The following is a 25,577-nucleotide window of genomic DNA, read 5'->3' as shown; positions in this document are numbered from 1 at the left end:
ATCAGAGTGTTGAATTACCACTACCACTTTAGGCTACATAGCCACGTTGAGTTCCACTACCACCTCAACTATACATGCTTCATTGATAATCTCTCTACGGTTGTCTCTACTTTTCTTTAGGACATAACATAAAAGTCTTAGTATGTCATCTCAATTGCTCTTTAAGATTCTGGACTTTGCTAACACATCTCAAGTCTCATTCACAATAGTGTGCAAAAATTTTTTCTAGTTAAATTTTGGTAGCATCTCCTTACCTAAATCAACTCCCAAGTTCCAACCTTAGGTCATCAAGATAGTAATGATAGGGAAGAGGGTGTAAGGGGATATTTATACTGGTCTCTCTTTTTTTTTTGGGGGGGGGATTACTTACACAACATATTCAAAGATTCTTGTTTTTATGATTAATGGAGTGTTTACATTTGCTTAAGTCTATCCCTTTGTGCTGCCTCCTAAAAAGGTTGGGTCCGAATGTTACCCTTCCTCAATTTCTTTATTTGGTAATTCTAATAAAAACTTTGAGTTTTCTTTTCTTTTTCTAATCCATTTTCTTTCAACTAATGATTTTTATTAAACGGGGCAAAAACCCATATTGCACCCTTGATGAATCAAGTTTGCATGTCATTGATATTCTCCCCTGATCCTCCCAACCACATATCAAACATTTCACCTCCATGCATGCATGGAGTATACCCACCAAGTGGGATGCTACTTCATTATCTTGTAAAAATCTAGCACTTCACAACAACATAACTAATAGACAAACGTTTTCTAGCTCCTATAGTCAGAGAATCTCTTCTACTAACTTTTTCCACCTCCTTTGTTGAAGTAGTATGCTTGTTAAAAGAATTTTTATAAGTCATTGGTCACAATAGGTTATCCAAAAACCTCTCCTACACAAAAAAGTGTAGATAATGAGCGGGGGGAACATGCCACTAAGACTCCTCAATAGCTTACTCTAGTTTTTTTTGCTTTGCAAACAATGCCAATAGGGAGGGATTTCCCTTCTTCCCCTTTCTAGATGTAGGCTTCATAGACATCTTGGTTTTAGATACTAATATTGCCTCCAATTCATGGGACTAGCACATGCACTTATTGCATCCTCTACTACATTATCTACTTTTGTATGAGAAGTGGTGTTAGCAACTACAAAATCTACAATATATTGCTAGTATATCCCCAAAAAGCTTCATCCACAGGCCCTACAAAAGAGTTAAATTAGAAAGTGGTTACTAAAAGTGGTCTTGGTCATACTAGCCATGCAAAAACTACATGTGATATTTCTATAAAACCTTTTAGTGATAATATCACTAGGTCTTAAATCACCTTCATTCAAAGTTTTAAGCACAAGCATTCACTATAGCAAAAAATGACCTTAATTGACAATTAGGCAAACTATTGGAATCTCCATACCCTATATTCTCAAGAATTTGGACATAAAATATTAAGCCAAAGATAGTGACCACCTAGTGCGTTGATTGTTTTTATAAGAGTTAAAATAAATTTCTTCAAGGCTTTAATTCCTTTAAGCATGTAGGTTGTGAATTAAAGCTCACTTGAAAAAACATAAGTGTCTTACAAAATCATTGTCAAGGCTATGAGCAATATCATAAGATTTCTAATGCCTACATTGTATCTCCCAAGAGTAAGAGCCATCACCAAAGCTTGAATACCTCAATCCAATCTTGTATACCTAATTAATATGGTACCTTTAGACCAATGTAATATTTCCAAACTACATGTATGCCAACAAGCCATTGAACCAAGGTCATATTTCTCCAAAAAAGCACCTCATTCTCATGCTTCCAAGATGTACCATTTCAAAGAAAATAGAATATCTGATGTCTACTATCAGTATGTAAATGCAAGGTTGGGTCCTAGTAAAGATGAAGTATGCAAAGATGAAGAATATCAAGATCGATAAGAAGATGAAGTACAGAAAGATCAATAGTAAGTGCAAAATAAAATTGAAGGTCTAAAGATCAAGTATAGAGTCAAATCTTGAGGGAAATCATAAGGCTAGAGCTAGGAGCAAAAGATCATGACAAAGACCAAGGCTAGCAACCACAAGGAGACAAAATGTCTCGATAGTCAAGCATCAACATAACAAGAAGACAAAAGCAATCAAAGACGATCAATATTAAAAGAAAAACAGAGCAAGAGTCACACACCGACATACCAAGAAGACAAAAACAATTGAATATCATCAATATCAAAGCCAAAGAGAGCAAGAGTCCATAATTCCAAGCAATAAAAGAAGTATATCAACTAGCAACAAAGTAGAGGAAACTCCACATTGGGATTGCTAGCTCCTACCTAGATAGTGCTACTCCTTGGACTTGGGGATACACACTTAATGGCATGCCAATACCATCATTCTTGAATTTTGCAACCAGTCATACCTCTAAAACTCATCATAATGACCCTTAGTTTAGTCTCTAATACTAAGGAATGGAATCAACTATCATATCTCTTCAATGTTGATGATTATGTTACATCACGTTGATTGGTCCAATATGTGACGTATTATCTATTGATTTGGTCTACTATTGCAACCTCTTAGTAACCTGTAGCTAATAAAAACAACTAGCCTCTTCTATTCACAAGGGCTTGCCTTTCCATTTAAATTACATGTAAGTTGTCAGAGAGAGAAGCAGGGAGAGAGAAAGAGGAGAGAGAAGATTGCAGAGGAGAGAGAAAGACTGCAGGAAGAGAGAGAATAAGAGTGACGAGGAGAGAGAAAGACTAGATTTAGAGAGAGAAAGACAAGAAAGAAGGGGAAGCCATGGAAGCTGTGAGCAAGAAGGGAGAGAAAGTCTGTAATTATATTAATGTGTCAAAAAGATATGAAAAATTACATCTTCTCTCCTTTTATACCAATGTCAGTGTGACATGGCATAATATCAACATTATTAACACTTATTTATTATTCCCATCTTCTTACAATCCATCCCTTCCCAAAAGTTTTTGTCCTAAAAAACAAACCTAGAAACAACTAGAAAGGAGATGGATAGGACAGAGTACTACTCTGTTTTACAGCTTTACAAATGGGAAATGAATGAAGAATGACCATTACAAGAGTTGAATTTGAAGAACGGAAGTAAGGCCCAACTATATACATGATTTGAAATACTTCAGAAGCAAATGGAGCCATAAAGTCTTCAACAAATAGTCCCCGAACAAAGTAGACAGCTTGCTGAATAAACAGTCCCTGCTGGACCAAATCTGCCATAACTTTTGATAGAAGTGTCCAAATGAGATGTACCATATATCAAAACGAAGCTCTTGAAGAGTACTTTAAGCCCATATAGATAGCTTAATTCTGAAAATTAGGTACGATAAAAACTGTTCTAAAACAGCATGTTGTCCTGAACCAGTCTGCATCAATACTAGCTCCATAAGCAATAGGCTTCAACCCCACCAATGTCTCCCTCAAGTATGGATACTCATCCAATATAGAATCAGGTCTCCAAGAAGCCTCTTCAGGAGGTAAACCTCTCCATTTGATCAAATATTCCACAATAGAACGTGATCAAAGCTTCTTTTCATGATGACCTATGACAACCTCTGGGATGTACTGAACAAGACCATCTTCATCAATAGGTGGCAGCTCATCAACTATATCCACTGGATCACCATAATAGGGCTTGAGCTGACTAACATGGAAGACGTTATGAATCTTTGTAGAAGAGGGAAGCTCTAGTTTGTATGCCAAATCTCCAATCCACTTAAGTAAGGGCCATAAAACCTGTGGGCAAGCTTATTACTGGATCCATCTTTCAACGTAGAGTACTTGGATTTGGGCACCTTCAACAAAACCAGCTCTCCTTCTTGGAACTCTAAAGGCCTCCTCTTCTCATCAGCATACATCTTCATTTGATCTTGAGCCTTCCTTAGATTCACCTTGCATTGCTGAAGAAGGGTCTGCATTCTTTCCAACTCCTCCTTCCCATGAGGATTGATCTTTTCATTAAAGATGACTGTGGGTAAGGGCACCTTGTAACCATACAAAGCCTCAAAGGGTGAAACTCCTATGCTCGCATGAGTGGAATTGTTGTAAGCAAACTCAGCCAGGTGTAACCAAGAATCCCATGAGGTTTGGACATCATAGCAAAAATGGCGAAGATAAGTCTCCAACCATTTATTAACTCTCTCTGTCTGTCCATCAATTTGAGGATGATAAGCCATAGATGGAGCCAACTTAGTGCCCATAGATGTAAATACCGCTTGCCAGAAGTTACTCATAAACTTTGAGTCTCTATCATGGACAATCACCTGCGGTAATGCATGTAGTCTAAAAATATGCTCCATAAACTGGTTGGCCACTTGAGAAGTAGTAAACTGAATTTTTGTTGGGATAAAATGAGCTGCTTTGGTGAGTCTGTCAACCACCACATAAATACTATTCCACCCCTTCTTAGTAGTAGGTAAGCCAGTGATAAAGTCCATAGTAATATGAGTCCATTTACCCGTAGGAATAGGCAATGGCTGTAACAAACCTCCTGGCTTATGGGTGCTATCTTTATTTTGCTGACAAGGCATACACTTCATAACGAAGTCCTTGACATCTTTCCACAGTCCTTTCCAATAAAAGCTTTTGCTTATCCTGTCATAAGTCTTGAAAACTCCCAAGTGTCCAGCTAAAGGCGAAGAATGTAACTCCTCCATAATTTTCCGCTTGAAAGAAGAAGTAGAGGGAATAACAATCTTGCCTTTCCACCAAATAAGACCATTTGTAAGCTGGTAATGCGAGTTTTCTTCCATAAGGCCTTGCTGTAATTTCTGAAAGATTTGGCTGAATTCCTCATCTAAAAGATAGGCCTCCTGTAGTTCTTCAATCCAATCATTATGTAGTTCTGTCATGGCTGACACTTTGCAGACCAACATACAAGAAAGAGAATCAGCCACTATGTTATCTTTGCCCCTTGTATGAGTGATGTCAAAGTCATAATTCTGTAATGTAGCTACCCATTGTCATTACTTTGGAGTGAGATTTGACTGAGTAAGGAAATACTCGAGTACCCGATGATCACTATGTACTCTGAATCGACTGCCATATAAGCAATGGTGCCATTTCTTGATTGCATGCAGGATAGCCAACATTTCCTGGTCATAAACATTCATGGCCATCTCCTTATCTGTAAGCTTATGGATCTCGAATGCAATTACTCCATGCTCTTGAAGCAAAACAGCCCCAATGCCACAGCCACTAGCATCACACTGTATAGTAAACTCTTTGGAGAAATCCGGGCATACTAGGATAGGAGCAGAAGTAAGTAGTTCCTTTAACTGGTTGAAGCTGCTATCTGCAAGAGCATCCCAAAAGAAAGCCTCTTTCTTCAACCTGTCAGTCAAAGGAGCTGCAATTGCCGCATAATGCTTTATAAATCGGCGATAGAATGAAGATAGACCAAGAAATCCTCTAAGAGAGGTAGTAGTAGTAGGCGTTGGCCAATCTCTTATGCATTGCACCTTCTTGGGATCAGCTTGTATTCCTTTTTCACTGAATATATGTCCCAAGTATTCCACTTCAGTCTGCATGAAAGAGCACTTCTTCTCCTTAGCAAAAAGCCTATGATGTCTTAACACATCAAAAACCTTCCTCATATGTGCCAAGTGATCCTGCAAAGTCTTGCTATAGATCAAAATCTCATCAAAGAACACCAAGACAAACTGAAAGAGGAAAGGTTGCAAGATCTTATTCATCAGGCTTTGAAAGGTAGCTGGAGCATTTGTAAGCCCAAATGGCATCACCAAGAAATGATAGAGCCCACGATCAGTCCTAAAAGCAGTCTTGACTTCATCACCCTCTCTCATGTGAATCTGATGATACCTTGATCTCAAATCAATCTTCGTGAAGAATCGAGCCCCCTTAAGCTCATCAAGCAAATCATCAATCCTGGGTATAGGATACATGTTCTTCACTGTTATCTTATTGAGATCCCTGTAGTCAATGCACATTCTGAAAGATCCATCTTTCTTTTTTACTAACAGGACTGGAGATGCATAAGGTGAAGAACTTGGTTCAATGAATCCCATTTCAAGAAGCTCTTTGATTTGCTTGGCTACTTCCTCTCGTTCGCATTTTGATAATCTATAAGGTGGCTTATTGATTGTCTTTGAGTTGGGCTCCAAATCAATGGGATGATCCACCGCTCTCTTAGGAGGCAATGAAGTAGGTACTTCAAACAAATCTCTATACTCCTCAAGAAGAGCTGTCAAGGCTGGATGGTTTGCTGAATTATTGGGCTGATCCTGTGTTTCCTTGTTCAAATGCAAAATAAATATTTGTGAGCGTTTCTTGTACTCTCTCTTGAGTTGTTGAATGGTGGTAAGCTGAAAATCAGATCTACTAGGAATTCCCTGTAAATGGATGAGCTGTCCATTAGAGATAAACTCCATATATAACTGTGAGAAATCCATAGTGATCCTTCCTAATGTCATCAACCAATCACAACCAAGTACAATATCTATGGGCCCCATTTCCAAAGTGATCAGGTTTACTTTGACTTCAAAATTTTCAGCCAACTGCAAAGAAACCTGTGGGCAAATTTGTGTGCTGATTTCTTCTTCACCATTAGCCACTTGTACTCTAATCGGCTGCTGTAAGTCTGTGGAAACACAATTTAACTTATCCATGATGGACTTATTGACAAAACTGTGAGTACTGCCACTATCTATCAGGATGAACACTAGTTTTCCATTTATGCTTCCCTTCATACGAAGTGTATTAGGGCTCTTAGATCCCGTCCAAGCATCCATAGAGATAGAACAATTAGTGGCAGCAAGCGACTCATCACAAGATCCACAGGATCAAACGGAACATCTCCGCCTAGATCAAAAGGAAAAGAGTTGGCTGGATCATAAAAGTACTCCTGTCGACAGTCATCCTCAAAATCTTCATTTTCAGCATCGATTGCCACTGCATTAGCTTCATCTATGTCATCTTCAAAGTCCTCAAAAACTAGCATACTCTAAAGCTTTGGCTTGACATTTCTATATACACACTTTGAAGCATGATCAGGAGTATACTTTTCTCCACACTTGAAGCATAAGCCCTTGTCTTTCCTTTCCTTGTAAAGATCCATGGGAATAGATTTAGGATTTGTATTAGCTGAAGTGGACTTAGGCTTGTTGTCACCCTGCTTAAATTCAACCTTTGGACTGTTTGCTGTCCTGAAATTACTTTGAGACCTAGAAGCATTGAATGGAGGATAAGTTGGTACCCGTAAGCTCTCACTAGGCATATGATTGCTACCATAAATGTCCTTGCTTTAAAACAGTCCTTGGATGTCCATAACTTAGCTGAAATGAAGACTCTTTCATGTACTTTCTTCCATAGCGCTCCGCAAGCTCAATAGCCTTGAAAAGTGAAGTAGGATTTTGTGTCATAACATCAGCTGACAAAGATGGCTCTAAACCATACATAAACTTGTGAAGCTTGGCCTCATCACTGATGCTTTCCACATACATGGTCAAGTTGAGGAATTGTTTTGTATACTCTCTTACACTTAGGCCCCTTTGTTCCAAACCATACTATCTCCATGCTAGCTTCTCTTTCTCTTGAGGCGAAACAAAGACTTTAGCCATAAGTGCCTTGAAAGCTTCCCAATTCTCAATGAGTACATTCTCTTTCTCGATATACCTCCAGCAAGTATGGGCAAATCCTTCTAGATGCAAGGAAGCAAAGTGAATCTTCATATCATCAGTTTTAGGGTATATATCAAAGTAAGACTCCATCTTAGAGGTCCATTCCTCTAATTCTGATGGTGAAGATGACTAGCCATTAAATTTGGCTAAAACAATTTTGTCCTTGAATTCTCTTTCATGAAAGGGTTGCTGTCCCAAAATTGGCTGATCAAGATTTCCAAGTACAGAACCTCCAAATTGAGACTGAAATCTTCCAACAGGTGGCTGAGAATTACCATGTAATCTTTCTGTTGGTAAAGTACCCCTGGAATTTTGAGTATGCAGTCCAAAAGCTTGAGTATTGGCCCCATTCAAACTGCCCAAATAGTCATCATGCCTTTGTGAAGCTTCTCCTACTTCATACTGACTATTTGGAATGCCTCTTCTTCCAATGATCCCATTTCCATGACCATTTTGGTTGGATGGCTGAAGTGGGACTGAAAGTTGGCTTCTCTTGATCCCATTTGCAATTGCATTAATTGAGAAAATTGTGCCATAAGTTGAGCATTAGATTCTACTAACTTATCAATGGAAGCCTTGGTTTGAGTAGTTGAATCCACCAACTTATCAATGGAAGACTTCGTTTGATCATTAGATAAAACCATATGCTCCATTCTTGACAAAATGGCCTCATGTCGTTCCCTATGTCTTTGTTCATGGGCACACAAAGTATCATTGAGTAAACTGACTTCTCCTTGTTGTTGAAGCTCTTCAGGGTTCTCTTGAAGTGTGCTATCCATCATGGAATCCTTGATTTGCTGAGTATAATCCTCCTGGACCTTATTTTTTCCTTTATGTCCTGCCATATTAGTGCAGTCCTGCAGTACCCCCTGTCAGTAAAACGGCTATAACTTTGGCTAGAAAGCTCCGATTTCAGAACTTTTTTGTGTGAATCGAAGCTAAGATTTCCCTCTTCGAAATCAGCTATAGCACGCTATAACAGGTTTAGGACAGAAAATTCTGTAGCTGGATTTCAGAGTCTAAACTGTCCAGTCCTGCATCCTGTCTAGACCTGTAAGTGCCCTGATTTGACCCTGTAATGCAAGATAGTAACCCCAAATGGCTACCAAACCCTGCAAAAGGGTATATAGGACCTGTGGGTACCCTGTAGTACCTGCACCTGTGCTTCAGCAATGAATGGTGTACCCGTAACCACCTGTAAATACCCTGTGACCTGTAAATTTCCTGTTTTACCCTGTTTTGGTCCTGTAGGTACTTGAGTCCTTGGAAAGTCTTCAATCTTCAATCCTCCACTCACTATGCCTGTGTGAGGGATAAAACGGCATGACAGGATCCCTACACAGGCTCCGAATCACTGGGAGGTGGGCAAAGTTTCCCCTGGATCGGTTGGTTGCATCCCTTCGGGATCTTCGATAGTGAGGGAGGGTCACCTCTCTTTTGTCCCACTATCTCCCCCGGCATCCACCTTTTTCCTCGGTAGGAATATCAACATGGCAGAGGCTAGTGTGCTAAGCAATCAGCATGATATACAATTCAGAAATATTCATTCAGCCTTTCATGAAATGCAATTGATTGAGAGAAGAAAATTTGGGATAGGAGAAGGGTCTTACCGCTGCAATTCAGTGACTCACTGATTGCTAGTACTTACCCTTTTAACAATATTTCAATTTGGGCAAAATAAATTCAGCCAATCAATTGGATTAGAGTAAACAAAGGCATCAATCAATGTATTCAGTCAATAGGATTCAAGTGTTATGCTGAAATTTCAGATTGAAGCCTCTAATTCACTGATTGGAACTAATATGCATTAAGCAAGCATTGCATTCATGAATAGATGGATTCAAGCAAAGATTGGCTGAGAATTTGATGAATAATGTTCAATTCTTTAATCTCTCAATCAAATGGATTAAGCTCAACAATTAGATTAATGAGAGAGATTAAGAATTGAAGAGACGTACCTTTGACATGGCTGAAGATGACTTGATCAATTCTCAAATGCTTGATAGAGCCCCCGGTTGTCCAATGTTGGTAAAATAATCCATAAGGCTTGCTTATCTGGTGCTTGAGAGCAATCTTGAAGCCTCAAATGCTTGAAATTGAAGCATTAAACCCGTTTCCCCCAAATTTTTGCTCCATAGAAGCTCTTGATCTTCAATCTTTAACCATTCCGTGCTTAATCCTTGCAATTTGTTGAAGAATCCTTGCTGAAATGATTCCACGGGCTAAAAGGATGAAGAATCTTCAAGAAATTGTTAAGAAATGAAAGCTTGCGCTGAAGCTTTCATGGCTGCCCATGGACTGTTCATGTAGGGTTTCAAGAGAGTGAAAAGCTGAGGAATATAGCTCTATTTTGGAGTAAACACACTAGGAACTTGAAGAAATCACTGCCAAGGATCATTTAGAAGCACCATAGCTGAAGTCTGACTGAGGAGAGATGAAGAACAGGCTGGAAAAAATCAGTGCAAATTTCAAGCTGCTGTCCAGGCCACGTGGCAGCTCCTACAAAGCATGAAATGGTGCTCTACTTGTTGCATTTGATGTCTAGAGTGTCATTATGCAGGCCATTGTTGATGGAGAGCAAGGATCAGTGAGAAAAGAAGAGATCTCAGCTAGCAAACTCCATGAAAGCTTGGGCAGAGCTTGAAGAAAGAGGAAAGGAAGACCTCTTTTGAAAAGTAACTGTAGTTTAGTCTCTAACTAAGCCCGGTTAACCATCCTTTACCCTAGTTACCTCCATTTTTGCATGCAATTTGATGACGTCCAGCCATTTAAGCCTTTACCCGCCATATCTGACCTTGGATATCTCCAGATATAGTCTCTTGCTAACTGTATGTGTCCTGCAGCACTCCACTAGTCACTGTCTTGTACCATTTTTGTCTGAAATTGATTTTGGAAATAGGAAAATGGGACTGAAAATGGAAGAAAATAATGGATCAAAGACTCAAGCTCTGATACCACTTGTCAGAGAGAGAACCAGGGAGAGAGAAAGAGGAGAGAGAAGACTGCAGAGGAGAGAGAAAGACTACAGGAAGAGAGAGAATAAGAGTGACGAGGAGAGAGAAAGACTAGATTTAGAGAGAGAAAGACAAGAAAGAAGGGGAAGCCATGGAAGCTGTGAGCAAGAAGGGAGAGAAAGTCTGTAATTGTATTAATGTGTCAAAAAGATATGAAAAATTACATCTTCTCTCCTTTTATACCAATGTCAGTGTGACATGGCATAATATCAACATTATTAACACTTATTTGTTATTCCCATCTTCTTACATAAGTGAATAGAATCATGAATATAATTATGTTTAGGATATTATTCTTAAATAAAAAATAAATTTAATTATTTTAAAAACAAATAAGAACCCTAATAAATAAAATATAATATGTAGTAAAGATAGTAGAGAAGGTGACAATAACTAAGTGGTAAAGGGCCAAGGTACTTGAGCTACGTAGGTTCTAAGATTTGGCTTGGTTTGAACAATAGGGGACTTACAACCATGATTTTATATTTGGAAAGTCCTACATGATCGATGCGTGGCTCATAGACATTCCTTTATTACATAGTAATTTAACAACATATTAGAACTCAACTAAGTAGTATTCAATAAGATTTGAAAACCATAGTTGCAATAATATTCATTTGCATCACAAATTTATAGTATATCTTTTGAATTTTTTCATATGCATCAAGTCATAAATAGAAGAGGAGATCCCTCTAATGCTTACACTATGGAATTATGCTACCTTGATATATATTTAACACACACACACACACACACACACACACAGAGCAAAGGTTTTGGGGGGTTGCCATGTGGCACACATACAACACGCCTCCAACATCTCTCTCCCCCTCCCTCTCTCTATGATTTAATATTAATTAATACCTTTAATATAGTTTTTAGTCTTATATGTGAATATAGTAATATAATTAATACATTAGAAGTAGCATAATCAATACTTAATACATTAATTCTAATGAAATGAATAGTTAATAAGTTTTTATAATAATAGTTAATATATTATTAAGGTATGTTGTTAATAAGAATATAATAATGTAGTTATGAAAGTTCATACATTGATATTGGTGTTATTAATGTATCAACAACACTATTACACTATTAATTTATTCATGCAAAATTTTGATATAGTTATTAATAGTTAATATTAATATACATTAATAATAATAATATTAATGTTATAATCAATATCTAAGTATTAATAAAATTTAATAGCTACCATATTGATATTAGTATAGTTAATATATAATTATTATTATTATTATTATTATTACATGTTAGTTAGAATATTATTATTTGTAAAAAACTAGAAAGAGATTTATATTTTTGGTGTATTTGAAAAATAATATCACACTGACATAGGTATTAAGATGTAAGAGGCTTGTAAGTTTTTATTATTGTAACGATCTAATTCTATTTTCCTCCTTTCACGCGTGAATAGGGCATAGGGATAATTTTTTATATAATTTTTTTTTTTAATTTTCCCTCTATAGTCGGCTGGAGGAAGAGGGGATTAGTAAGTAGGCAAGCTCCTTGCTGAAGCTTGCCAGGGCGTTGTGGCATGCCCGCTGACACGCAAGCGGGGGAGGATCCTATCCCCTCCCCCTATATAAACCATGGGAGGCTAGCCTGCTAGGGTAGCTTGGAAAAGGTGGACGAGATGGAGCCGGAGACGCCATGAGGAAGGGAGAGGTTAAGGCGCTGCTGCCGCTGTCTGAGGGAGAGGAGGAGTTGAGGGGAGACCCTGCAGATTGCCGCCTGTGCCAAGGAGGCTGCCGCTCTACGCTGACAAGAGCTACCAAGTTACCCATCGTCGTCGGTGCCTAGGGAGGAGCCGCCTTGCATTCATTGTCATCGCCATCGGACGACTATACCCCCCCCCCCCCCCCCCCGCCCCCATGTGGAGATCTGAATCTCCCCCTCCACATGGCCAAAGCTTCTGGAAGCTTAGAAGCTTCCAAGGGGGGCCTCCCTAAGCCCCCTTCCTGTGGGCTTAGGATTACTTCCTCCCCCCCCCCCCCTATTTTCCCCCTTGAACCCCATTAGGCCCCATTTCTATAGCCTTAAAGGCTGTTTCTTTTCTTCCTGGAGTTTCCCTTTGAAGCTTTATAAAGCCCCCTTTCCCCCCAATAAAACTTAACCTCTTAAAGGTATTTTTACCCCCCTCCCCCCCCCCTTCCTTTGTGGCATCTTGAAACCCCCCCAAAAAATTCCTCTCTAAGGCTCCCTTAGGACCCTTTCCCCCATAAAAGGGTTTTTACCTAAAGGTTTTTTTTTCTCCCCGTGTCCTTAAAATCCCTCTAAAGGGCTCCCTAAGGCCTTTTTTCTTTCCCCTCCTCGAAGTTCCCCCTTGAACCCCCATTAGGCCCCTTTTTTCGTGTAAAAATGAGCCCTACTCGTGGAGGGTTTTCACAATACCCCCTTTTCGGATTTTAGACCCCTTTCCGTGATTCTTCCCTCCTCCACACACCCATCCCTTCAAAGAGTCTCCACGAAGGAAAGCAACATAAACTTGTAAAGGACGGTGGAACTTAAGAAGGAAAATCGCAAAGGAAGCCACGATGGAATTTCAAAAAGGAGTCCTAAAGCTGCTTCCACGACGGAAAGACTACAATTGCGATGCCTCCTAAGAAAGTCCAAGGCGCAGCCACGGGAGGATCATCTCCCAACATCCACGTGGATATCTCACCCCAAGCCCAGGTTTTCCTTCCTTTTTTTTTGGTATTGCTGTAATTCAATCATGCAAGGATAATTGTTGGAAATATGATACATTTTTGTCCTAAATGCTCACGACGAAGAAATTTAGTCATTAATACTTTCAATAGAACAAGCAAGATAGAGGAAGCATAAATGCATTTCTAGCAAATAGCTTTATGCATTGAAATGAATTGAAAAATTAGATTAATATCCATTAAAATAGTATACTTCATTTAAGCCTAGAAGTATAAACTGCATATCGCACTATTAACCCATATCCTCTTCGCAATGAATCATCATGGAAAGTGCAAGGCATGAAATGATTCTTACGATGCATAACTCTAGGAAATTATTGTTTGCCAACTGCATAAATTATCAAGTAAAAGGTTGCTTGTTTAGCATGAATTATGTTCACGAAGTATAGGAAAATTAGTTGGAATTAACCTAACCTATGCCTGACCTCAAATCGATAAGTTAGGGTTGAAAAATCAATTTACACATAGACAATGAGTCATCTGGAAATGATCACGTAATTATCTTCTAGAGTTAAACAAATTGGCATAAACCTAAAACACCTAAACCTCGAAGTACTCGTTTAGAATGAGTTAAATTCCAAGGAAATTCACTAGGAATTAATAAGTAACCTAATCGTTACGTATTGCTAAAATTGAAACTCCTATACCCTAAATACTTGCCCACTTTCACCGAAATGTAGGGACAGTGAAATGTAATTGGAAAGTGAACTAGGGTTTGTCCCTAAGAATCTTACGAGATGGAACTTGAAGCTCTAGGACTGACGACATCAGCCTAACGTAATCACGAACAGATTGTTTCGTGACTCCGTTCAATGAGTAGAATAAGTCTCATAGTTCGATGCGGCACTTGCGCAACAAGTGTGAAGTCATATGATCTTGTGATTGGATCATAAGGGAATGGCCAAATTCTCGCAACGAGGTTGGCAAGTCCTTGTGCAAGTTATCTTGCAAGAGAATGAATAATCATACTAATTTAGTATCTTTCTTGAGTAAAGAGGATTGCTTGGAAGCAATAGACCAGCCGATAAACTGAAATAACCTATGAACTTAAGGTTTGACCAAGTCGGGTTAATAGGGTACGCCCTAACCCAGGATATAGGGGATCTTGCCAAGTTGCAAGTCATCCTGGATCGAGTGCTGGACGCATTCGAAAGGAAGGATTCATTCCTTAGCAGTTTGCCAACAAAAACGATCAATGGAAATGTTTGTGCTTGCTACAAATTTTAGAGCACTCTTTTGTTTTGTTTGATAAATGAATTAAAAGATAAATGGATATCTATACTTCAGGTTGAAGGCCTGAAGGGAGAGGCAGCTTCAGTTACACTCGACTGCCTACCTGACCCTAACCAAGGGGGCTATTAACCGTGCCGGGTAAGTGGACCGAACCCCACTGCGAGAGGTCTCTCCGTTGAGCGCTGCTTGGAGCAGGAGGACGCTTGGGTGCCAGAGGGGGCTCTGGCCGTAAATCCCTCGCCTTCCGGGCCTTGCATAAGAGCTAATGTGACTCGGTATTGGATCTCGAGGCCCGCATACTAGTCTACGAGCAGAAACTTGGATTAGTGATCCTTGTGGATTGCTGGATAGCCTTCGGGCAGATTGTGGTTAAGCCTACGGGCTGGACTTTTTGTATTTCAAAGATAAATATGATAACCTGTTAAATAAGAAACTTGTTTGACATTGTTTTTCTATGTCAAGTGATATGATTACGTGAAAGAACTAGTGCCTAACGGGCTAATTAAAGAAGCTGATTGATACATGTCCAACTAATGTGTTAGGTAATTAAATAACTAAAACAACCCAAGGAAAGTGCGGAGGATGGGCCATAGGTCCGTCCTACGGATGGGTGGTCCCGGTTGGTCGGGAACTTTTCTCAAATCACGAGGGACAGCAGGAAGATCGTCAAAGAACACGAACAACAAAAGCGTTGACCTAGAGTTATGATTGAACCCGATTTACGGTGTTTTAGGGGAACGGAATGGGACTATGTGATATGGCTGAGAGGTTGAGCCTTGCATCCCTCTCGTTTCCCATTCTCCTTGAACCAAGTGCAGCGTGAATCCGCTTCGAACCTAAGTGGGTTCGACGCTAGTTGCCGTTAGGAAATGACCAATAAAGAAAACCCTAATTCAGGTCGATCCTAAGTGGGAATGGCCGGAATACTTCCGCTACGTGGCAGACGCGGAAAGCCCTAGATCACAAACCCTGTAACATTCCATGGGAGTGCCGGGCGAAGCTTTCTAGACATCCTTTCCGATGGACTGCTAAGACATGTCCTGAAGATACAAGTGGACACGTTACAATTATTCAATAATATATAAAATAGTCTCTTCATCTTTCTAACTTTTCTAAGCTTTCATGGCTTCTCTCACCTCTTTTCTCTCATTATAGTCTTTCTCTCTTCTCTTTTCTCTATCATCTACACTCTTCTCTCTCCTCCCTAGTCTCCTTCATGACAAGTGGTATCAGAGGTTTGGTCTTTGGTTCCATTTAGTTATAGGTTATTTCCATTCCTATAGTCAATCCAAGGTCACATAGGCACAGATGAAATAACTCTTGAAGGAGACTAGTGCAAAGACCAAAGGTCCTTCAAGTGAAGAAGATCTCTTAGTTAGAACCTATTTCAAGATATGGAGGCAAAGTTAGAGGCAAGACAAACAAATAAGCAGGTTGTCACTAAGATACATGCCATTTTGGAAGGTATTTTGGTAAAATGAGAGGTCACTGGAGTTAGTCATCGCTTAAGTTTCAATTACTTTTTGGAAAATGATTTTCCATGGGTGGATAGCCATTTATCTTTCTTTTTACTCATTGGAACCATTATCTCTTCTTGAAACCTTGGAACAAGCATTCTTTGAAGCTTGGTTAACATATAGAGAACACTTGTGGCCATCATCAACAATACTAAGAGCTCTAGTTTCTACGTGAAAATTGTGCCACATTTTGTACTAATTTACCTGCTTTTCTAACTCCATCTTTAGGAAATATCGTCACTAATGATGCTTGTCAAGGCTTCCAGCAGTCATCTACTGCCTATTGCTCAAGGGTTGACCTATTTTCTTCAATCTTTGGAGCTCTTTTTCTTTGAAAACCCTAAATCATAGCAGGGAAACCATACCATTCTAGATAAGGTTGATGTATTCCTTCTTGGATGGATTCAATGGTTATATCCAGGTTAGGCTTGCTCTTGAAAATCAATCCAAAACTTCTTTGATCACAGCATGAAGTGTATTTATATGTACAATGATGCAATTTGGGTTGGAGAATGCCCCAGCTTCCTCCCTACGAGATATGTATGAAAAATTTTGACTCTACTTGATAGATGTCACAACTCTATAGAACAGAATTTGTATCCTTTTTCATTAATTTGTCTATATAATGATTTATTAAATTTATTTCCTTTGCACTAATTAGATATAAAGAAAAGTGCATTGGAGCTGGCCACTAATGAGTGGTCACAGGTTATGGTGGACCCACACGGTGGGTTAGAGAAAAGATAGTTCACACTTCCACCTATATGACCCGATTGGGCGCCTGTGACTAGAACTCACGCATATCAGGGTTAGACTCGCACACAGAAAGGATTGATGCCTTGAAGTGTGGGCTAGATCCACCAGAACAGACAGTTACAATCAACAAGATGGCATGATCATGAAATGCTTATATAATGTGCATGTGTGGGCTGAAAGCTTGAAATGCACATTTCTTTGCATAGGAAAGTCACATGAAGATTCGGATACCATTTTTGCGATGTACACGGAAAAAGCTTTCATATGATACCCATATTGGGGGGGTCCCTAAATTCTAGGAGATCCATAAATTTTAGGAGGTCCCTAAATTTTAGGAGCCTCGAATTAGCCTAAAAATATTAGTCCTAAAAAATAGGGATGTCATTCTAAAAATAGTAAGTTCTGTACTCTGACTGTGCTTACTAAATTTGGTTGTTTCTATTCTTGACAGTATTCAACCCAAAAAGGAAGGCCATAGAGAAGAGACAAGTGTCAAGACACTTGTCACACAAGTTTCCAAGTGTCCCACCACTTGTCACATCTCATGACATGTGGCTGGACACTTGTCTTGTGCTACTCCACTTTCCCCTTTTGTACTAGCTCTCCCCTCTCCTATAAATAAGAGCTCGTTTTTCTTCATTCAACATCATTTTTCTTTGCTGTAAACTCATGTACAGCACCCACAGATAGCCAGAAACTGGCCCCATCCATCCCCATCATCATCCCCCACTTCTCCATTATCAAATTCCTCCATATTCCCTCTTCTATCACTGTTTTTTTACAAGACAGCAAGCCTGTAAATTCATTACAGCACCTCCTTCTCGAACTCTTTCTTCCATTTTAGCTACAAGAAGCAAGCTCTATCCATGTACTGCTGATCAACGATGAAGAAAGGCTGAATTCCCCTTTTTCTTCTCTCATACTGTAAAGAAATCAGTTCTTATCATTGCATAATAGATAATGCATGTGTGTTTGTACATCTTTGCATGATCTTGTGAGAGTGAGAATTACTTCTTCTCACTCTCAGGTTGATTGTAACTGAGCTCTTCCCTAAGGGACTTGGGTTGAGCAGAAATACATTCCTTCGGGGGGGGTTGCCCATCTTCAACCCTCAATCGTGTCTCCATTACTTTTACATTTTCATGGCTGTAATTTTGTGAGTAATTTTTATTTTCAGCTTTAAGTGTTCATTCTCTTTTATATTAAATCTCGAAAACAAGCAAATATCATAATTGTTAAGCATACTACGTTGTTCGGGGCGTTAACAATAGACTTCATGTGAGTATTCCTAGATGACTTCGGTGTCTTCAACACACTCATGTTTCACTTGTATCATCTTTGGCTCTATTTCACCAAATGCCAGATCCAAGTCTGAACCCCATGAAATATGTCTTTGCTGGCATTACTATGGATTCTAGGTAGCTGCCATTATGCACGTGATATTCCCCATTTGTGGTTCTAGAGTTTTTGGCATGAGTCCATTGGCATGGATGACATTTATGCTTCCTATCCCACATGGCCATCGTAGCCCACATCCCCAAAGCAACCTTCTTGTGGAATGAGGTAGTGGACTTAGCATTCCGACATCTCTAGCTACTACTATCCAAGGCCCCAATCTTAGTTCTTTTAGATTGGACAAAACCTTTTCATGTATTTGTGGATGCCTTAGATATTGCAATAGCAAATGTAATTATGCAATAGGATACCAATGGTTGATTTTGGCCCTATTTTTATGCCAATAGATGACTCTTCGTAGCTAATAAAAATTAGTCTATAATAGAAAGAAAATTCCTTAAAATGATCTATTCTGTAAAGAAATTCCAACATTGTTTACTTGGCTATTCCTTTGTCTTTCATGGGGATCTATGTGCTCTAGTTTACTTGGTCAAGTAGTAGAATATCATAGGAAGACTGGCTTGATGGATCCTCTTGCTCCAAGAATTCAATTTCAAGGTGGTGCATAGACTTGGAGCACATCACGTAATTCCTAACTTCCTTTTTTGGCTTGGTTTCAGAGAAGCTCTACTTAGAGTAAATGATGACTTTTTGGACACCCAATTGTTTTATGCAGTAGCTGACAATGTAGAACCTAACCCACCCAATCCTCCCTATATGTGGTATGAGAAACTCCTAGTCTTCCTAAACTTAGAAAAAGTCTTGAACCATATTCCCATGGACCAGTGCAAACAATTGGCTCTTTGGAGTCAGTGTTTAGGCCAACTCTACCACATAACACTCTAGAGTGTTGCAATACATTGTTCTCCCTTTGGAGAAATATGTGGTAATGGAAAAAGCTCATCATGGCATTGTTGGAGGCCACATTGTAGCAGATGCTACAATTCAAAAAATTCAACAAGTAGGACTATGGTGGCCTACCATGCATGGAAATGTTCGTAGATTTTTCCAAAAGTGTAATGTCTACTAGTGACTCGGTCAACCCCTATCCTAGGATCAATTACCCCTTCACCTAATCTTCTCACTATAACCCTTTAAAAAATGGGGACTAGACTTTGTCCACCCTATCAATCTTGTGTCATCCTATAGCAAGAACAAGTACATTCTGATGGCAATGGATTACTGTACCAACTGGGTCAAAGCATGGGTACTTTCGAATAATTTAGTAGAGGTAGTGGTGAAGTGCCTCTTCAAATATATATTCACCTGTTATGGTTGCATAGTAGAATTGGTGAGTGATTGAGGAAGTCACTTTGTAAAAGAAAACATATGACTTCTTTCTTCATGACGATTCATAAAAAATCCTCTCCTTAGTATCTGCAAGGCAATGGCTTGGCCGAATCCACAAACAAGACCTTGTGCAAAATTCTTACAAAGCTAGTTGAGAATCAAAAGAGAGATTGGGATACCAAGCTTCCAACAACATTATGGGCTTACCGCACATCCTTTAAGATGGCCACAGGCCTCACTCCTTACATATCTCTGAAATTTATAGTTTCGAGTCTCCAAATTGTTATCAAAGATCAGCTTCTACCTTAGGATTCCCTTCCCTTCCGATTGGGCAATCTCACAGAGTTGGACAAGGACTGGATTCAAAGTTCTTACCTTTTATCTAAAGTCTAGATCCAATAGAAATACCAAGTGGATTACCTCTCTAAGAAGTGGCCCTTTGAGCAAGGACAAGTAGTACGCATGTTCAAAACTCATATGGGTAAGCTTCTAGAGAAATTGAAGATGAGATGGAGTAGCCCATTCTAGATTTTTTATATAATTGCAACTAATTCTTTTTACCTTATTGATTTATAGGAAAATCTCCTTTCTCAACTATCAATGGATTCCAATTGTAGCAATACTATGCCAATGGACTTTGTGTCCATTTTTGCTCACTCCAGAGTGCAATCCTAACCTAGTAGCAACACATTCTATACTCTCCTCAAAGCTCTCCAAACTCGGTTTCAAATCCCCGCTGATCGCCAAAATCTAGATTGAAATTGATTTTGATTCCACCATTTATAATGATGTGATCTTATTATTTATCCTTCATCATATTGTTGCCCAATTCCTATTATAAGTAGTAGAACGATGCATCGAGAAGTGCGTGGAACTCATTATTCATTACGGAAATATGTGCACACATGGAAAACATGGATTGGCCACATTCAAACCCCCCACTCTCCATGTATCTAGGCCGCCCCTCAAGAAATTTTTTCATCATTGTGATTTCTATTCTCACAACTTTGTGCTCTCTACCATTGCTTATCTCTTACCAATGACAACCATGCTTGCCTCTATCCTTCACCTTGACAGGGTCACCCTTATGCTCTAGGACTGTAGCTCTAGGACTGTAAAGAGGTTGTTATCTCATGGGTGCACCACTTGTGCCTTGATGCTTTCCTTGTGCTACCATGGGAGATCACCCCAATGCACCTGGAGGCCAAATCAATTCTGCTACAGCTGCATGACAACCCTCAAGTTAAAGTGAGTAGGCATATCTACGACCTTACCTCTCAGCATGTGTAGGCTACCTTCATCCCCTTGTGGATGGTGCATCAAAATCCCCCTCTCTACTCCCCATCTGCAAGATTGCCTAGCTTGTTATCATGTATTTTCCTAAGAGGTTACCCTTTGCAATGTACCCCATGCTCTGAGCTTATTTTCAAACACTATAATGCATTACTGGAATATATGAGTATCCTTTTCTTTCATTAAGTATTGTCTTTGTGGTACATTTGGTAGTCTTACTTTGGATATGTCATGACTATGATACTTGTAATGCTAGCATACCCCTGTGTTAGGTTTGAGCATGTTAAGACTGTGTTGTTCCATAGAGTTAGTACAATCTTCTTGCACCTAGCAACCACAACTAGATCTTAGACTCAATTACAATGATAAGATAGTTTTGACCAAGTATAGTGGGCACTTATCTTCCCCTTCAAATTTAGAGCAATGGTGGACGTCTAAGTTGGAGTCATATGTTGACATCTTCTTCCCTAGATCAAATTATCAAAATTTGATCATATACAATTTGCTATCCCTCACCTAGAGGGATTTGCTCATAGATGGTGGAGGTATGTCAAGAGAGAAACCCAGCAAGTTGATTAGTTGGGAAGATCTCAAGGCAAAGATGGCTTAAGTATTTGTATCCCCTATTGAAAAGGGAAAATTTGCAAGGTACTAGTATCAATTAGATCAAAGAAGTATGACTATTACAAAGTATATAAATTAGTTTTTAAATCTTTACAATGCATGTGAAAATTGTGAGCAACGATGCAAAGTTACAAAAATACATTTATGGTTTGGAGCCTATCTTCTCAATTGATGTTATGGCCCAAAAACTAGCCACACTATTCTAAGCAATTGAATTATGTAAAAGGTATGCTTGCACAACAAGTACACAAAGGATGTTCCTACTTAGCCCAATTTTGGATAGTATAAGGCTGCAAATAGGCAAGGCAATGTTGGGGGATATTTTGGTAGATATAGCATCTCTTTTGGTAGCCCTAAAGTCCCTACATACCCACCCTTTAATGCTCAAGGTGACCAAGCAATTTTAAGATAAAAATTAGTCTTGAATTTGAGCATAAGCAAGGTGACAATAGGCCCCAAAATAATTCAACAAATGGTGGATCAAAGTTCATACCAATGAATGTCTTTAGTGAAAGGAAAGAGAAGGGTCTATGCCTTAAATATGGAGAAAAGTATATGACTGACCATGCTTCAAAGTGCACTTTCAGAATGTTAGGGCCAAGAATTATAACATGATTGTCCTTCAAGATGCTGATGAAGAAGAGGTCAAGGATCAAAATGTGGTTGGACATGCTGAAATTGAGGATCAAATGGTGGTTGCACATGCTGAAATTGAATATCATGATGAGGACTTTGAATAGGATTAGTTCTATGACCCAATAGATGGCTTTTCTTTTAACCTAGGTGGGAATTTACCATTTGATTTGAGTTGGGACTAATTTGTACACTGCTGCCAATATGGTTTTCTCTATCTCTATGGATGTGTGGATAAGTTCTAGGAGCCCTAATATACTTCCTATGTGTAGGGCACCATCCATGGGAAATATGTTTTCGTTTTGATAGATAGTTGCATTACTCATAGTTTTGTAAACGAGTCAATTGTTGACAAGTTGAAATGTCTTCCCATAGATTTATAGTAACTCATTAGGGTGCAAGTTGCCAATGGTGAAGAAAAAATCAGCATCCAAATGTGTTCACAAGTTCACATATATTAGATGAAAACTATGGGGCAAAAGTGAACATGATTGCTTTAGAAATGGGGCCCATTGATGTGGTATTAAGTACTATGGTGTGATTATCTAATGATATTAAGTAAGATTACTATGGGTTTTTCACAGTTGTATATGCAATTTTTCATTGGTGGACAACTTATCCATTTAGAGGAATCCATATTAACTTTGATTTTCAGCTTATCATTATAAAATTGCTCAAGAATGAGTTCAATAGCGATCTTAAATATTTGTATTACACCTAAATAAAGAGATAGCAAACTAGTCCAATGATTCAATGGATAATTCAACATTTAAGGCTCTTCTTGAAGTACATGGATTTGTTTTAGGCGCCTATAGCACTACCTCCTAAGAGAGCATCTGATCACCCTATTAATTTGGAGTCTCACTCCAAGCCAGTTAAGAAGCCAACCTATAGTTGTCAAAATGTGAGTGTGAAAAGATTTCCAATCAAATCAATAAGTTAATAGAGATAGGATTCATTGAACCTTGTTCTTCACCATATACTTCACTAGTCTTGTTAGTAAAGAAGAAGGATGGATCTTTCAAGATGTGCATCCACTATAGAGATCTTAATAAGATAAGAGTGAAGCATAATTACCTATTTTTAGCATAGATGATTTACTGGATGAGGTCAAGGGAGCTAATTATTTCACAAAGATAGACTTGAGCCTAGATTACCACTAGATTTGCATGAGAGAGGGTGATCAAGTGAAAATAGCTTTTAGGATTGGTTATCGGCTTTACTATTTCTTGATTATATCATTTGGATTGACCAACACCCTAACCAATTTTCCTATTCTAATGAACAAGATACCATAGCCATTTCTCTTTAAATTTATCTTAGTGTTCTTTGATTATATACATAATAAGCAAGTCATTGGAGGATCATCTTTTGCATATGAGGAAGGCATTTGATGTGTTGAGACACCGCATATTCTTTGCTAAGGAGACAAAGTCCTCTTTTATGCAGCAAAGGTGGAATACTTGGAACATATTGTTAACGCAGGAGAAAGGTACCCAAGTTGATCCTAAAAGAGTATAATGTGTCAAAGATTGGCAAACACTTGCAAACACACTATCTCTTGGGGGATTTCTTGGTCTATCCTTATTCTACTATAGGTTCACTAAGCATCATGTGACCATAGTAGCACCTTTGACCGATAGATTAAAGAAGGAAGTTTTCTTTTGGGTTGCTATTGCAGTTAAAAGCTTCAATTAGTTGAAGGAACTACTCACTTCCGGTCCTATTCTATTATGCCAAGATTTCCCTAAGGAGTTTACTATACAGTGTGATGCCAATGGCAAAGGCAGAAAGAGGTGGCTATGAATGTGTATGATCAGGAGATGATGGCTATACTCCATCCAATCAATGTGGCATCATTTTTGTATGGCAATCAATTCAGGATCAAGAGTGATCACAGGGTCCTCAAGTATCTCCTTAATCAAATCTCACTCATAAGTAGCCTAGTTGGATGGCTGCACCATAGAATTATAATTTTGACATCACACATACAAGGGGCAAAGACCATATAATGACTAATTCTCTTTCCAAGTAATAGGCATGCAAAATTTTAATCATTATTGAGATTCATAGTGTCTGGGTTGAAGAGCCACAAGAAGCTTATCTTTTGAATGAAGAGCTCAGTCATGTATATAAAAATTTATAGCAATGGCTTATGGAGGAAAACTCTCATTTTCAGCTTAACAATGGCCTCATTTGGTTCAATGGTAGGATTGTCATCCCCTATTCTTCTCATTTCAAGCTAAAAATTATGGAGGAGATACATTCTTTGCCCATAGTTGGGCACCTAAGTGTTTAAAATGATTCACTTTCTCCTCCATTGCAGTATCCATCCTTTTTTCTACCCCATTTCCAACCATCACATCTCCAATCAATCTATCATCTTCCTTCAGCGACCATATCATACTTTTATCTATATCCACCATTGTTAGCCATTGTGAAATATGCATTAACACCTCAGACACCAACCAACTTCAACCATGCTATCTTCTAGCACCAAGCTCATTGTCGCACAAAGCCTTTTAGGGTTTTTATGAAGCACTCGAAGAAGAGTATCCATCGTGTATGGATAGATCCAGCAATCTCCACTTTGTCTACAAGATGCACCAGGAGGTGGGTTTGTATCATGAGCATGTTAATGGGTAGATACTTCTCAAAGAGACAGATTATCTCCACCACTCCCCACCTTGCGGATTCAATAGAGGATGTCTTGATCTCCTTCTGTGAGATCCATTGCACTAAATTTGATAACCTTTAAATCGCTCCACGTATTTCTATAGTAAGGTATCCTGCGATCGCGATCGATAGTACAAACTGCCACAAATGAAGAAGCATTATGAACAACGACTACACTCCAAATAACAAAATACACCGGCCACTTACAATCCATTCGTAGTACAAACCTGACATATCTTATACCAATCATGAGATTTTAGCCCTGATACTTGGTCATCTTTAGAAAACGTGGATTCAAGAGAATGCATCATACCCATCAGAGTACGGATAGACCTGATAATTTGCTTCACAATGCACTCTTCTTTAGTGGACAAAACCCAAGGAGTACGAGGTAGTTGCAAGCGACCATCAGCAAAGCGCCTCCATCTTGCCTAGCTCCTTCAAATCCATTCATGCCCCTGCAATGTTTCTCTTTCCTGTGATGTGGTCCCATAGTAAGCTACTCATATTCTTGAAAATATGCATGGGATCTAGTTGATCTATAAGTGGGTCCAATATGGTAACTCATAGAAAACTGAGAACCATTGCATTCCATTTGGATGCGACTCCATGTGGATCATTTTCAACTCGTACCAGCTTTGGGTGTTCATTTGTACTGGAGGTCATCCAAGAAAACCTTCCCTCAGTTCATTACCCTCTAGCAAGAAAATGGTGTGTCCTTGATATACCATCTTCTTCATGGTTCATGACCTTCAAGAGTCTAATTGTGG

Source organism: Lygodium microphyllum, chromosome 16 (assembly GCF_053477565.2).
Source record: "Lygodium microphyllum isolate KBCC chromosome 16, Lygodium_microphyllum_v1.1.10, whole genome shotgun sequence".
NCBI classification, from domain to species: Eukaryota; Viridiplantae; Streptophyta; class Polypodiopsida; order Schizaeales; family Lygodiaceae; genus Lygodium; species Lygodium microphyllum.
This window is presented reverse-complemented; position numbering follows the sequence as displayed.